This window comes from Callithrix jacchus, chromosome 5 (assembly GCF_049354715.1).
Source record: "Callithrix jacchus isolate 240 chromosome 5, calJac240_pri, whole genome shotgun sequence".
Classification (NCBI taxonomy): domain Eukaryota; kingdom Metazoa; phylum Chordata; class Mammalia; order Primates; family Cebidae; genus Callithrix; species Callithrix jacchus.
Window position 1 is genome coordinate 2,821,750 of NC_133506.1, and position 14,291 is coordinate 2,836,040.

The 14,291-nt window shown below is 47.9% G+C and overlaps 1 protein-coding gene across 25 annotated transcripts in view; it reads right to left on the minus strand.

The window, feature by feature from the left end:
* Positions 1 to 14,291, minus strand: part of DLGAP4 (DLG associated protein 4) — a 222,091-nt gene that overhangs the window by 50,704 nt on the left and 157,096 nt on the right. The window contains exon 2 of one of the 25 annotated variants that reach the window (XM_078370999.1): positions 2,935 to 3,037. The exons of 23 other annotated variants lie outside the window; for them this stretch is intronic. The gene's annotated coding sequence lies outside the window, so the exon portion shown is untranslated. Of the gene's footprint in view, positions 1 to 2,934; positions 3,038 to 9,941; positions 10,045 to 14,291 lie in introns of those variants that run through there. One more of the 25 variants, XM_035302686.3, reaches the window with a different exon arrangement.

Below are 14,291 nucleotides of genomic sequence, written 5' to 3' on the forward strand. Positions count from 1 at the left end.
GGCTGCACTATTACAGGAAAGTCACAGGACCAGAGAGGGAGCAGTCCCCACTGAACTTTGGATAATACTGAGAGTGTCATAGGTAATTCCGGGCAAGGGATATCAGCAAACTGGAGCCTGACTATAGAAGGCGATCCACACAGGGAGAAGTCTCAACTCCATCCCATTACACCAAGTGCTTATTTACAGAGGGAAAGCCATACACAGGGCCAGCCACTAGGGACCCAGGATGAGTAGTCCTGAAAAGCCTCCTCCACTGACTGGGCACTATGGCAGCCATATGGAGTGGCATGAGAAAGTCCAGGACTGATTCAACAAAAGTGATCAGTGTGTCTGGGACGGACTTGTCACAAATAGGATGTGTGACACATGTGCACCAAAAGTTGTGCCTAATGTAAAGTGAAAGATGGTTTGGAGAGACTAGGATGGTCATCCTGGAGAAGAGAGACAATTTAAAAAGGCATGGCTACTGTCCTCAAATACCTGAAAGTCTGTCAAACACACATGTGGTCCCAGAGGGTCACACTACAAGCTGAGAAAAGGGCTCACAGAGCTGCTGCCAATCCCAGGCCCTCCAGGGACTCTGCATGCCCAAGGGGAAAAGGAAGGTGGGGATTGTTAATGGGAAGTAGACTTTGCCTAATTATAAAAAGGAGCCTTCTAAGAAGCAGAGCTGGCTAAAGATGGAAGAAGGGCCTAGAAAATGGCCAGCCAGGCTAGATGCAGGATGGATGCCAGGGAAACTTAAGTCTCCATGGGTATGTCCTTTAACATTTCTACCAGGCCTGAGACGCTTTTTCTTTGCCCTCCAACTTTACATTCAGTTCTGGATGTGACGTTAGACATCACCTTTGTGTGCATGACATTCATAGTTCAACTTTTTTTTTTTTTTTGAGACGGTCTCATTCTGTCATCCAGGCGGGAGTGTAGTGGTGTGATCACAGCTCACTGCAGCCTTGACAGCCCATGCTCAAGCAATTCTCTCACCTCGGCCTTCTGAGTAACTGCGACCACTGGCGTGTGCCACCATGCCTGGCTAATTTTTTTAGTTTTTGTAGAGATGAGGTCTCACTATGTTTCCCATGCTGAACTTGAACTCCTGGGCTTAAGCAGTTTTCCCACCTAGCCTCCTAAAGGGCTGGGATTACAGGTTTTAGTCATCATGACCGGCCAACTTTTTGTTGAGAGACTGGGCTTCGCTATGTTACCTAGGCTAGAGTACAGGGCGTGATCATAGTTCACTGTAGCTTCAACTTCCTGGGCTCAAGTGATCCTCCCACCTCAGCCTCCTGAGTAGCTAGGACTACAGTACATTCCACCATCCCTAATTTTTTTAATTTTTATTTTTTGTAGAGACAGGATCTTGCTATGTTGCCCAGAATGATCTCAAACTCCTGGGCTCAAGCCATCATCCCACTTTGGTCTCCCAAGAGCTGGGATTAAAGGTGTGAGCCACCATGTCTGGCCTTTCTTACCCCCACCTCCAGATAATTGCTATCAACAAACAGCGAAAGAATGGAAAATGTCCACACAGCCTAGCCACATGGGAAATTTTGCGAGGACTAACACCAGGGCTTTAGATAGCAAAGTCAGGAAGTAAAACACCTTCATCTGGGAAGTCTAGCTGCATAAGAGCTCCCATCTAAGATGATAAATCTGTCCTCAGAATATGAGATTAGCTGATACTTGCTCCCCCGCCCTCCTGAAAATACCTGCTATGACAGAAACTGCCAGTAGGTTATGAATCCCCGGAACTAGCCTTCATTCACTGTATGACTTAGGCTCCTGGGCCTGAATTTCTTCCATCTATAAAATGAGAATAATGCTGGCATGCCTGGTTGTCTGCCCTAGGACTGCTGCAAGTTTCCTGATAAGACAGGTGGGAAAGGGCTGGGCAAGTGAGGAACTGTCATTACAATTGCCTGAGGAGCCTATACATCTCCAGAGCAAAGCGCCCACAGGGCTGCTGCCCAATGCCAGGCCCTCCAGGGACTCTGTGCTCCGGAGGCTGGGGATTTCTGGCCTGGGGCAGAAATGAGGGGTCTCATCCTCTCCAAGGACTGAGTTGAGGAAGGTTCAGTGCCCTGCCTAGTACCCACAACCATCCAGCCCCCCCACACCATGCTGTAGCAGCACCATTCTAACATCTTAGTGTAGACTCCACTAGCCTCTCTGCCTTGCCAATCACCCCTCTAACTCTCCATCACCCGCTTCATGCCAGCGCACCGTGCTCAGCTTCCAGGCCTCTGTGCTGACTGAATACCCTCTTCCTCACTGATTCTGCCCCCTCCTTTAGGTCTCAGTTCCAGCATCACTCCTGCCAAAAAGCCTTCCCTGACAAGTCTTCCCAGGCCCCTGCCCTAAACAATATCCCACATTCAGGCACAACACAGGCCTTTGCCCACTGTATTGTTTTTACAATCCTCTTTAATTTTCTGCTTCCTATTTTAGACCCTGAGCCTCCTAAAGGCAGGGTTGCATCCCTGTGACCTCCATTTCTGGCCCAAAAGAGGTACCCAGGTGAATGCCTGCTGACATTTAGGAGACAGGACCTTACCCTCTGATTCTGCCCTAAAAGTGACACAGGCTGGCAGAGCCCTCACCCTGGAAGACCTTGAAGACGCGTAAGCAGAGGAACGTCTGTAAGAGACAACTTAACAAGCAGAACAGAGAGACGCTGGAACAAGTCTTGTCTGCACATTCTCCTTCATGCCCACAGACCTCCCCACTCAATTTTCCTCTCAACTACTTCTGAAAGCACAACATAGTAACATCTGGGAAGATCTCTTTGAAAGAACACCTACCAATCAGAAGGTCACCAACCACCCCACCCTGTCCACAGAACTCTGCCCCAACAATGGCGAAGGGTCAGCCACACTGTGAGGAGTAGCTGAATATTAGTGGCTAATAATCATGTTGCCAGATGTTTTTTACCTGCTCAGGAATTGGTTATTGCAGTAGCCCAGTCACCATCCGAGGTCCCAAACTCTGTTATATTTGATCCCCTCAAGGATATGTTTTCATCATCAGCCCTGTGCTGCTAAGGAAAAAGGAGGCTCAGAGAGGTTGAAGGATTTGCTCGAGATCACACAGTGAATCATGTTCTATCTGCTGAGTGCAAACCCTACAGGTTCAACCTACAAAACGCAATCTTCACAGAATCCAGTCTCTTAAGTAGTAAAAACACAAGCTTGCTTCAGCAAGACTGACACATACATTCCTACAAAGCTTAGAAGCTGCTATAGAAAGACAAGTTTGTCCTCCCCCTCTGGCTGGTGGAATCTGACTATAGTTAACCCTCATAAACACCCTGAGGCCAAGCCAGCATCCCAAGAAACATCCGGAGAAAACAGACTTTACCTTGATAATGTCTACCCCGAGAGCTACTCTGCCCTGATGTTTTTGCAAACATACTTCCCCAAGCTTCAAACCGTCCTGCCAGACTCTTTTCTGCTCTCCCAAAGAGACCTATGACATCACCTGCCCTTCATAGTCCTTCCCCCTCCCAGGACTGCCACTCATCTGTAAAAGCAGGGGACTGCTTTAGATTGTGGAGGGCACAGGTTCCACTGGGCATGTTACTTCTAGCTGATTGGTTTTGCCTGTGTTGAAAAGCCTCCTCAAGCTGCATCCGGGGGTCAATTGGGAGTGCTGTGGTTGATGCTGTCTGCCATGGGTCCAGTATGAGGGGTAATTGCCAAGGGCAAGATATTTGCTATCCATGGACAAGACGATCACCATGGAAGTCACTTAGAACTCTAGTCCTAAGACACAGAATTATCATCCTTATTCCCTATCCAAACCTTTATACTCTATCCTCCCTCACAGGCCCATCAACATTGGAGCTTCTTGGGCAGTATTTTAAATCCAGTAAGATGGAAAAGCAAACATCTATTTCAAGTCCACTGTCCTTTGAAAGACTGAGCAACAAGAAATCCTAAGTAGCTGCAACTTGTGGTGTGAGGGTAGCTGGGTTTCAACCCAGTTTTATCAGTGAAGTGCTCTATGACCTTGGGAAAGTCCTTGTATTTCTGGGTCTCCACTACTTCAAGAAATTTGGATCAGGAGTCCCATTCTCCTTGCATTCAACTGCATCTAGACACTGTGCTAGGATTCTCAAGACTGCCAAGGGAAGTCCATCATCTGTCTCACTGACTCTGAGACATACATATGTTGGGAAGTATTGTCCCATTTTCCAGAAGAGGAAGCTGAGGCAGGTGGAGGGACTTGGCCCAAATTCTAGGGCAAGTAGCTAACGGAGGAATTATGCCTGGGCCCTGTGATCAGATCCAGACTTCCTCATCCCATTATCCTGCCTCCATAGGGGGCAGTGGCCAGGCTCCTCACAGCCACCAGGGGCTTTGGAACCAATTACCTCTGCAGAGGAGGCTCCCCCAGATTATCAGCCGCACATAAGCTTAGATGTGCACTATGCATTAACTCGGAGAATTGGCTGCGCATGGTGGCCCATGCCTGTAATCCCAATACTTTGGAAGGCCAAGGCAGGTGGATCACTTGAGGTCAGAAGTTCTAGACCAGCCTGGCCAACATGGTAAAACCCAGGTGTGGTGGCAGGTGCCTATAATTCCAGTTACTCCAGAGGCTGAGGCAGGAGAATTGCTTGAACCAGGGAGCAGAGGTTGCAGTGAGCTGAGATTGTGCCACTGCACTCCAAGCTAGGTGACAGAGAAGGACCCCATCTCAAAAAAAAAAAAAGAAAAAAAAAATACTTGGAGAATTAATCACTACCATAGGAGTTATTTACAGACATTCCCCTTCCCTGCTCTTCAAATACATCTCCTTAAAATGGGATAGTGAATGAAATACCTTGAGTAATCTAATTCATAGAAAGAATGGTGGTTGCTGGCCAGGCACGAAGGCTCACTCCTGTAATCCCAACACTTTGGGAGGCAAAGGTGGGTGGATCACCTTAGGTTGGGAGTTTGAGACCAGCTTGACCAACATAGTAAAACCCTGTCTCTACTAAAAATACAAAAAATTAGCCGGGTATGGTGGCACATGTCTGTAATCTCAGCTACTCGAGAGGCTGAGGCAGGAGAATCCCGTGAACCCAGGAGGCAGATGTTGCAGTGAGCCAAGATCGCACCCCACTGCACTCCAGCCTGGGCAACAGCGAGACTGCATCTCAAAAAAAGTGGTTTCCAGGGGCTGGGCAATGCGGGAATGAGGAGTTAATGTTTTTTTTTTGTTTTTTTTGAGACGGAGTTTCACTCTTGTTACCCAGGCTGGAGTGCAATGGCGCGATCTCGGCTCACCGCAACCTCCGCCTCCTGGGTTCAGGCAATTCTCCTGCCTCAGCCTCCTGAGTAGCAGGGATTACAGGCACGCACCACCGTGCCCAGCTAATTTTTTTGTATTTTTAGTAGAGACGGGATTTCACCATGTTGCCCAGGATGGTCTCGATCTCTCGACCTCGTGATCCACCCGCCTCGGCCTCCCAAAGTGCTGGGATTATAGGCGTGAGCCACCGCGCCTGGCCGAAGTTAATGTTTAACAGTCACTGAGTTTCAGTTTTCGAAGATGCAGAGTTCCAGTGATGGATAGTGGTGATGGTTATATAACAATGGGAATGAACTTAATGCCACTGAACTGCACCGCTGAAAAATGGCTAAGATGGGCCAGGCATGGTGGCTCGCACATGTGATCCCAGCACTTTGGGAGATCACCTAAGGTCAGGAGTTCAAGACCAGCCTGGCCAACATGGTGAAACCTCGTCTCTCCTAAAAATACCCAAATTAGCCAGGTATGGTGGCACTCGTCTGTAGTCCCAGCTACTTGAGAGGCTGAGGCACAAGAATTGCTTGACCCGGGGAGGCAAAGGTTGCAGTGAGCCGAGATGGCGCCACTGCACTCCAGCCCGGGTGACCGAGTGAGACAGTCTCAAAAACAAAACAAAAAAAGGTTACGGTGTCAATTTTATGTGTATCTTACTATAGTCTAAAAATGGACTAGTGAGCGGCCCACTGAAGAGTACTCTACAATTTGTAGAGTCCCAGCAATTATCAAACTGCTTTTTCTCGTTCCAAACCTAAAAGTCACAAATAAAATATTTAAAACTAAGCATATTAAAAAATTTCTCTGATTTGAGTTAAATTTATTTGTGAGCAAGGGCTGATAAATAATCTGCCTATAATCTCTTGACTGAAATTCACCAAATATAAATACAAGAAAAGGAATCCAAATAGAAAATAAATATCAGAGGTGTACAAAGGCAGTCATGGATGTGTTAGCATCATAGAAACTTGGACAGGAATTGGATAACAGATTGTATGGAGATAAAAAACAAAAACTAAGACTTCAAAAAAGAAAATAATTTATAAATATATTGTATGATATTATATAAAACAAAAAAAGTCATCTTAGTCTCATTGCCCTAACACATTCCATACCAAAACTTTTAAATTGCAATCCTGCAATCATAGAAACTTATGCTTTGGCTTTTTTTGTTTGTTTGTTTGAGACAAGGTCTCACTCTGTTACCCAGGCTGGACCGCAGTGGCATAATCTCGGCTCACTGCAACCCCCACCTCCCAGGCTCAAGGCATCCTCCCGCCTATCCTTCCAAGTAGCTGGGACCACAGGTGTTTGCTACCACACTCAGCTAATTTTTGTTTTTTTGTTTTTTTTTTAAATAGAGACAGGTTTTTGCCATAGTCTGGTCTTGAACTCCTGGGTTCAAGTGATCCTCCTGCCCTGGCCTCCCAAAGTGCTAGGAATACAGGAATGAGCCACCACGTATGGCCAGAACGTCAAATCTTGGCTAAGCTGTGTGCCTGCATGAATATCACTTTACCTTTCTTTCCTTCTTTCCTTCTTTCTTTCTTTCTTTCTTTCTTTCTTTCTTTCTTTCTTTCTTTCTTTCTTTTTTTTTGAGACAGAGTCTCGCTCTGTTGCTCAGGCTGGAGCGCAGTGGGGTGACCTTGGCTCAGTACAACCTCTGTCTCCAGGGTTCAAGCAGTTCTGCTGCCTCAGCCTCCCAAGTAGCTGGCATTATAGGCACCCACCACCACATCCAGCTAATTTTTGTGTTTTTAGTAGAGATGGGTGTCGCCATGTTGGCCAGGCTGGTCTCGAACTCCTGACCTCAGGTGATCTACCCACCTCAGCCTCCCAAAGTGCTGGGATTACAGGTGTGAGCCACCGTGCCTAGCCCACTTTACCTTTCTGTTCCATCACCTCTCAAAATAGCAATAATTGCAACTTGCCTCCCTCAGCACCTGGAGGAGCAACAGGGCTCTGTGCACTGTGCAGTGCTACATGAAAAAAGTTAGCAACAAGTAGAGAATGCTGAAGAAACCACGTATTGATGACTTACGATCAGTATAAAAATCAACAGTAAGTATTTAGTTCACCCCTGTAATCCCAGCACCTGGCCAACATGGTGAAGCTCCGTCGCTACTAAAAATACAAAAGTTAGCTAGGCGTGGTATCACACTCCTGTAGTCCCAGCTACTCAGAAGGCTGACGTGGGAGGATCACTTGAACCCGGGAGGCAGAGGTTGCAGTGAACTGAGATTATGCCACTGCACTCCAGCCTGGGTGACAGAGACTGTCTCAAAAAAAAAAAAAAGGTTTTAATGTTCATTTGAAAACATAATCACAATGGTCCGGCATGGTGGCTCATACCTGTAATCCCAGCACTTTGGGAGATGGGTGGATCACCTGAGGTCAGGAGTTAGAGACCAGCCTGGCCCATATGGGGAAAGCCCGTTTCTACTAAAAATACAAAAATTAGCTGGACATGGTGGCTCATGCCTATAATCCCAGCTACTCAGGAGGCTGAGGCAAGAGAATCACCTGAACCCGGGAGGTGGAGGTTGCAGTGAGCAGAGATTCATGCCATTGCACTCCAGCCTGGCTGACAGAGCTAGCCTGGGTGACAGAGAACTCCGCCTCAAAAAAAAAAGAAAATATAATTATGTGTAGTACCTTCATTATCACACCTCTTTAGGTTAACTGAGATCCTGACCTTGAGACTGCTCCAGATGTAACCCCTGCCTCCCTCAAGACACCTCCCAGCCTGCCCTGGACTGCCTCCTTCCCACCGCCCAGTCACTGTCCCTGAGATGCCTTCCCCAATCTCTCAGCACCCTATTTGTTACCTTTAGAGCTCTCATCACAATCAGATTAGACAGTATTTGTTACCTGCTTGGGTGGGGACTCCAAGCTGGAGGGAAGTCAATCTTGTTCCCTAGTCTCTCCCTGGCTCCAGGCACAGCACTTGGCACTCAAGTAAATGAATGGCTGACTGTTTGGAGAGAGAAGTGGAGGTGGGGTGGGAAGGAGGGAGGAGCCCAGTCTTTGGCCCTCAGCCCCCACCATTCCCACACACTGCTGCACGTGCCTCTTTTAAAGAAACTGCTGGGACAGCAGCAACAGTGGCAGCCCTACCTTTACTGGGTGATGTCAGACAAGGCCCCCCTTCCCCATTCCACCTTGGCTTGCACTTGCCACAGGCAGACAACTCCTGATGACTACCTCACCCCTGTGCAGGGCAACAGCCACGTCAGGAAGCGTGGGAAGGCAAGAAAGTTCCAGGAGAGCCTAGAACTATCAAACCTATTCTCGGTACAGTCCATAACAGGTCCTAGTCACAGTCCTCAGCAGGAAGCTGCCCAGATACAGTGATGACCCTGCAGACAAAATTCTAGCTCAAAATACCCATCAGAGTCTGACAGCACTGGGTAGATCTCTCCAGCCTGATCTTGGGTGTCCTGAACCCTGGACAGAATGCCCTTCCTCCCATTCCCACACACAAGGCATTCGCCTCTCCCCGACCCAGGCCACCTTCTCCCATCAGAGCCCCAGCGCTTGGCAAACAGCCATCAAATGACTGACTCCACTTCAAAGAGCCCACCCAATTCACCTACATCTTTCCAGGCATGAGACATGGACAGTTTTGGCTATTTCAAGTCTTCTCTTTCCCCCTGGATATTAGTAACTAATATTACTATTAGTAACTAATAATTACCAGCAGCTAATCCTTCTTAAACGTTTCCTCTGTATCAGGCACTGTGCTTAGTGCTTTGCACACATTTCTCGTGTCATATGGAGACTACAATCAGGTATTACTAGCATCTCTAGTTTGCAGGTGAAAAAACAACCCAGAGAAGTTAAGTACCTTGCCCAAGGTCTCACAGCTCTAGCTGGCAGCCCAGGATCCAACTCTCAGCAGTCCGACTCTGGAGAGATGCTCTTAACTACAGGTACAAACGACCTTTGGGGTGTGGACTTCCTGATCACCTACTGTGTGCTCAGTGGGTGCCCTTAGGGACTGGACTCCAGTTCTGTGCTTAGGGACCTTGTGACTGTGCAAAGGAGAGGAGAGGTACATAAAAATCGTAACTGCCAGGCATGGTACCTTACACTTGTAATCCCAGCACTCTGGGAGGCTGAGGTGGGCAGATTGCTTGGGCCCAGGAGTTCAAGATCAGACCTGGGTAGCATAGTGGGATATCTCTATTTTTAAAAAATCATATTTAGTCTAGCAACAAAATTGATACCATATTTGCACTGATAAGTCTGATAACTTCCTTACTAAATGCACAGGAAATAGGAACCTGAGACCCCAGCTAATCAGGTAAGAGCTAATATCTGAAATACACAGGCCAACCAAACTGGGTGTTATGATACTCTCTCACCAGCTTCCAGGAACCAAATTCAACTTAATAGCAGAGACACAAGGAGCTCCCTTCTGCTGACAAACAAATGACGAATCTGCAGGCCAGAGCAGGGAAGGGTCTTGCCAGAGGCCACCCATCAAGGCAGTGGCATAAAGAGGTGAGAAGTTAGCAGTTCCCGCTCCCCCATCCCTTGCTTTCAGGCCATCTGGGTCCCAAGAAGAAACTATAGGAGGTGAGTGCCCATGGTGACCCAAAGTTTAAGAGTTTTCATGGTAAAGACAGGGCGCTGGCTCTTACCTTCAGGGAGAGTGAAATGCTCTGTGAAAACTGGGTTTGGGAAGCCAGCATTTCTTTACCAAGCTGACAGAGGCCCAGCTCCAGCTCAGCCTCGTCCCGGAAGAAAAAGAGTTTAAAAGACCTACTTGGAGCCTGGCTGGGACCACACCTACATGGGGCTGACTTCACCAGGGAACCCGTCCTACTGGCTGTCTCCCAGACAGCAGTAGGCCAGGCCAGGACGCCACCGCTTGTCTGTAGCCTGGTGCCTCTCCCTGCAGGGCTCCACCCAGTCCCTGCCCCAGCCAGGCTTCCAGAGCAAGGGTGGGAGTGGGTACGGAAAAGGCCTGCTCCCCTCCTTATGAGGCCACCTGGGCCTGGGTCCCTCAGAGCCTTCCCTTCGTCCGGGCTGGGTCTGAAGCAGCTGCTTCCTGCTTTGCTGTTTTTCTTTCACTTTGGTTTTTAACCCCAAAGTGAAACTGACAATTGGAACCATTTGGGAAAGATGTTGAGAGTCAAACACCTGGCTTCTAATCCCAGCAGAAGTGAGCCAAGACCTGTCAAGTTTGCTGGAAGACTTGGGAGGAGACCCTCAGCTTCTCCAGGCCACAGTTTTCCCACTGATAAAATAGGAGGGAGGAATTAAGCTACTGATTTTTTTTCGAGACAGGGTCTTGCCTTGTCACCCAGGTTAGAGTGCAGTGGCACAAACACCTTACTGCAGCCCTGACCTCCTGGGCTCAAGTGATCCCTTCACTTCAGCCCACAAGTAGCTAAGAGTACAGGTGTGCACCACCACACCCAGCTAATTTTTGTATTTTTTATAGAGATGGGGTTTCGCTATGTTGCCCAGGCTGGTCTTGAACTCCTGAGCTCAAGTGATCTGCCCGTCTTGGCTTCCCGAAGTGCTGGGATAACAGGCGTGAGCCACCATGCCTGGCCACTAGGCTAGTGATTTTAAAAGTCATTTTAAACTAGAAAAAAAAAATGATGGAACTTCCCCTTCCTCATCCCTGCTACTAGTGGAGCTAAAAAGGAGCTGCAAAGATGATCTGTTGGGGGTGGGGTGGTTTTGGGCCATTCTGTTGACTTGGGGGAGGAGACAACACTCGTAACTGTGTAGGCATGCTCCTGGTCTCCCTGACCACCTCTCTTGGATCCACCAACTGAGTTCCTTTAGCCTGCACAGGCCCTGGAGGTCCCAGCAACTTGGGGAGAGCAAATTTAGGAAGACCCTAAGGCATGATCTTTTTTTTTTTTCTCATCTTGTATGTTCTTCCAACAAAAGCCTAAGTGTGGTCTTGACCCTGTCTCAGCACAGCAAGAGGAGACACCTACCAACAGCTGCCCTAAAACTTCCAGCCTGAGGGCTGACCCAGACATCTGCTAGGACTGACAATGACCCACCCAGGACTGGTCTAGACTTCAGAATCTCTGCTCACTAGAGAATGCCTACTCTGTCTAGCTAAGACTGCTGTAATATATTTCACAATGTCTTTCCACTGGCTGGTTTACCAAATAGCCCAGGGACATAAGAAAGGCAGGAATGAGTCTCCCAGCTCTTCAGATGAGGAAAACTGAGGTTCAGTGAAGGGCAGGGGTATCGTGGCCAAGCAAGCACTAAGGTTCAGGAGGTCAGTAAAAATTTGAATGAGCTCACCCACCCCGCTGTTGCCAAGCAGGTACAGCACGAGAGGAGCTCATGGAGGAAATAAATTTGAATCTGGGGGCGAAGGTGGGGTGCCTTTTAAAATATATACATTTTCAGAATGGAAAAGAAGGCAATTAAAAATATCTGACACAAAATAAACAAAAAACAAACAAAAATATCTGACAAAATTTTCAGTGCACAGACTCTTGGAAAGAGCAATTCCGTGTGCAGGAATGGCTCCAACAGTGACACATGCACTCGTGCATAAAGACACATAGGAAAGAGTGTTCACTGCAGCACTGTTTACAGCGGCAAGACTGAGAATAAGCTAAACATCCTTGAGTAGAGGACAAATAACTGGTGGTCTAACCATCAATGGAAAGCCACACGCTCACAAGAAAAGGTGGCCATGAACCTGTATGTACCCACAGAGAAAAACCTGCAACAGACTCGCATGAAAAATGCAAGGTATAGAAAAGCAGGGAGAAAATATGCCACTGTTTAAGTAATAAAAAGGGATGTTACTGACAATAGCTGCACCCATATGCTGAGTACTTCTATAAGGAAACCTCAAGATTGGTCACAGTGATGAGGTGTCTGGGTAGGACAGGGACTAATTTTTCATTGGGCCTTTTTTTTTTTACCAAGTTCAACTTTAACCAACGTACATGTATTGCTTTTACAGTAAAAATATAACTTTTACACACACACAAAAACCCTCCAGCAAAATGTGTCCAGAGATGCCTCTTCCTAGATTTCAGGCATCAGACTCCTTGGGTTGGGAGGGAAGGCAGGACCCAGGCACCCAGATTTTGAAAAGTCTCCTCAAGGGCTGCTGGTCTAGCCTTGCAGAACAGGCAGTCAGCACCTGAGAATAGACGGAGGCAGCCTGGACGCTGTGGGGGATCTGTGGTGTGGAGGAGAGTGTCAGGGAAGACTGAAGGAAAACTTGGCTTTGAGGCATAGGAAGGATTTGAAGAGGGCTCTGAATATACAGCTGAGATGAGAGGGTGCCTACCAGGAAGGACTGGGGAAATTAAGTGAGGCTGGTAGGTAGGGGAAGGAAAAGGAATGTCTCTCAGCATGGGATCCTGGCAAGTCCCTTCCCTCTGAGGTTTGGTTCCTACTCATGGGAAAGGAAGGAGATGGACAAGTCCTTTCCAGACCTGCTATCCTAGGACCTGCCTTGATCTCATCTCATTTAATATTAAAGGAGGTGGGGAGGGTCCCCAGCTCAGCACATGGCCATAGAGCTCCACACCTGTGCAGAGTGTAATCAAATATTTGGAGGCTGCAGAAAATTCACGCCAGGATCTCGGGTAGAGCAGCCCTTGGGCGACGTCCCCCTAGGGAGAAGGAGCAGATGGCCTTCTGCTGAGATACCCTTCCTCACCCTGTTAATAATTAAGTCATTACTGAAGACCTCTTTTGTTACTTTTGAAGTTCAGTTTGCAGACTTAGGCCTTGCTTTGCTTTATTCCATGATGCTCCAGGCTGAGGGCTCACAGGCTTTGACCGTGTAGACTTAAGCCATAGGCCCAAACTACAAGGACCTGAAGTGGAGAGAGCCCAGGATGCAGGTTAGGAGCCTGGTGGTGGATTCTGGCTAGATCTCGATGCTGCTGCTGCTGCAGACTCTGGGAGGTTAGAAACTAAGTCTCTAAGGCTGCTCTGTTAGTGCTTCCCCAGGGCCAGCAGTTAATACATATTTATTGAATAAATAAGTAGCTCAGCCACAGTGACCTTGGTCACACCTCTTTCTACCAGTCAACCTGTCTTCTCTTCTGGAAAACAAGGATGACAAGAATAGTAATAGCTCCCAGAGTTGGATAAGGATCTACTGAGATAATGTGGATAAAAGTGCCTTGCAAATCGAAACAGTGGAAACAAATATTAAAGATCCAAAACCAACCTGCTGAAAAAAAAAAGAATGAATATACGTGAGAATGAGCAAATTTACGAGAAAGCACCTGACTCGAGATGGTCACCAAATAAATTACTACAATGGGAAGGGACAGCATAGGTCACTCTATTCCACGGTTCCAATGTCCAAATAGCATTTAACAGGCCATCTCTGTTCCAAAGGACCACAAAAATCTCTCCTCAAAACCTTTGTCCAGATTTTGGTATGAAGAACATGGTTACAGTTACAATCGTATCCTGCATATGGCTGGGATCAGAGAGTATCTGCCAAAGCAGACTGGCATACAGATGCTGGGGTGTTTGCTGGAGGCAAGGGAGCAGTGGGGTGAGGGGCACCTGGAGAGTGTGCCTGCCATGTGGTAGCTCTGCCGCATGATGAAGTTTGTGTTCGGAGGAGTGTGACTGCACATTCTCTCTGCACACAGACAGAATGACTGGGTAGGAGACTTTGGCCAAGCCCTCAATTTACTGCTTGTACACGGGAACCAACCATTGCTGCCTCCCATGCTAGCCACTCTCTAAGTACCAGTTCCCTTACCTTTTCCTCCATCCATGGGGTATTCCTGGCTGCAGCCTGAGAAATGGGTTCTAGGCTCTGTCACTTGGCTCTCCTGTGCGAGGCATCTTGCCTTTGTGGGTGACTGATTGCTGTGGCTGGGCTCTCTCTGGTGGTGACTGGCTGAGAATTCCAACAGACCCAGTGGTGGGCATGCCTACTAATAGACTGGACATACACGCAGTACAACTCTGGAGGCTTCTCACAGTCCGGTGTGTAAAACTGCTGGTGTGAAAGTCCC